This window comes from Zonotrichia albicollis, chromosome 30 (assembly GCF_047830755.1).
Source record: "Zonotrichia albicollis isolate bZonAlb1 chromosome 30, bZonAlb1.hap1, whole genome shotgun sequence".
Taxonomy (NCBI): Eukaryota; Metazoa; Chordata; class Aves; order Passeriformes; family Passerellidae; genus Zonotrichia; species Zonotrichia albicollis.
The window spans coordinates 1,792,610-1,794,343 of record NC_133848.1 but is presented as its reverse complement, the minus strand read 5'-3'; the positions used below and the strand labels follow the sequence as shown (position 1 = coordinate 1,794,343).

General features: G+C 50.1%; 1 pseudogene; it reads left to right on the top strand.

The window, feature by feature from the left end:
• Positions 1 to 411: 411 nt before the first annotated feature.
• Positions 412 to 1,426, top strand: LOC141725613 (olfactory receptor 14J1-like; annotated as a pseudogene).
• The last annotated feature ends 308 nt before the right edge of the window (positions 1,427 to 1,734 follow it).

Below are 1,734 nucleotides of genomic sequence, written 5' to 3'. Positions count from 1 at the left end.
GTTATAAGACTGATGGGGAAAGGCAGAGGTGTTCTGACACTGAAAAGGCTACTGGGTTTGTGAAATGAGCAAGATGAGTCCTTGGCTAAAAACATAGAGTGGGCTGTGGTGGATCCATCTGCTCTCAGCAGGACCTGGTGACATTTTAGGGGAAGCATGGGAAGGTTATCACCCTCCACCTGGAAAGTTTAAAGTCCAAAGAAACTCAGAACAGGTCAGAATGAATGACAATCTCCCCTGGTTTCCTCTCATCACTTCGCCTCCCAGAACTTGCTCTGTTCTCCCTGCGTGGAGTAGAAATGCAGAGGGTTTCTGATATCCAAGAACACACGGAGAGATATGGGGGAGCGTCTAAAGAAAACCTCAGTACTCAAAAAGCAAAGATTGTGTCTGTTTTCCAGGGCAGGGTATATGGGAAATGGCTTTGATTTTATTACAACTATCTCCCCTAACCCTTCACTATCTATTCCTCCATGAACAGGTCCCCAAGTGCAGCCCCAGCAAATGTCCAACAGCAGCTCCATCAGGCCCTTCCTCCTGCTGGCATTGGCAGACACGCGGCAGCTGCAGCTGCTGCACTTCTGCCTCTTGCTGGGCATCTCCCTGGCTGCCCTCCTGGGCAACGGCCTCATCATCAACGCCGTAGCCTGCGGCCACCACCTGCACACGCCCATGTTCTTCTTCCTGCTAAACCTGGCCCTCACTGACCTGGGCTCCATCTGTACCACTGTCCCCAAAGCCATGCACAATTCCCTCTGGGACACCAGGAACATCTCCTACAAAGGATGTGCTGCTCAGCTCTTTTTCTTTCTCTTCTTTTTTGCAGCAGAGTTTTCCCTCCTGACCATCATGTGCTATGTCCATCTGCAAACCCCTGCACTACGGGACCCTCCTGGGCAGCAGAGCTTGTGCCCACATGGCAGCAGCTGCCTGGGCCACTGCCTTTCTCAATGCTCTCATGCACACAGCCGATACATTTTCCCTGCCTCTGTGCCATGGCAATGCCCTGTGTCAGTTCTTCTGTGAAATCCCACAGATCCTCAAGCTCACCTGTTCACACTCAAATCTCAGGGAATTTGGGCTAATTGTGTTTTCCATCTCTTTAGCATTTGGCTGTTTTGTGTTCATTGTTTTCTCCTATGTGCAGATCTTCAGGGCTGTGCTGAGGATGCCCTCTGAGCAGGGACGGCACAAAGCCTTTTCCACCTGCCTCCCTCACCTGGCTGTGGTCTCTCTGTGTGTCAGTACCGGCATATTTACCTACCTGAAGCCCCGCTCCATGTCCTCGCCATCCCTAGATCTGCCAGTTTCAGTTCTATACTCGGTGGTGCCTCCAGCCCTGAACCCCGTTATCTAGAGCCTGAGGAACCAGGAGCTCAAGGCTGCAGTGAGGAGACTGATGACTGGAGGGTTTCAGAAACATTAAACTGCTGGCCAGTTTCAGCAAATGACTTTTAATAAAACTCATCCTTGCTACTGCTTGTTGGTTTGGTTGTGGAGTATTTTATCTCTTGTTTTATTTTTTCACATTATCTACAAAGAAATGTCATTGTGTAATTTCTCATTTTGTTTCTCTCCACGTTCCCTGTGGCCACAGACTGTCTCAATGAGGGGCTGTGCTCTTGGTGACTTTAAAGGAACTAAAGGATCTCCCTGCAGTGTTTTCTTGCAGCGATGCCCTTTTGTTACCTTCTCTGGAGCTGCAGCAGCAATGTCTGTGTGCAGAGCTGGGGC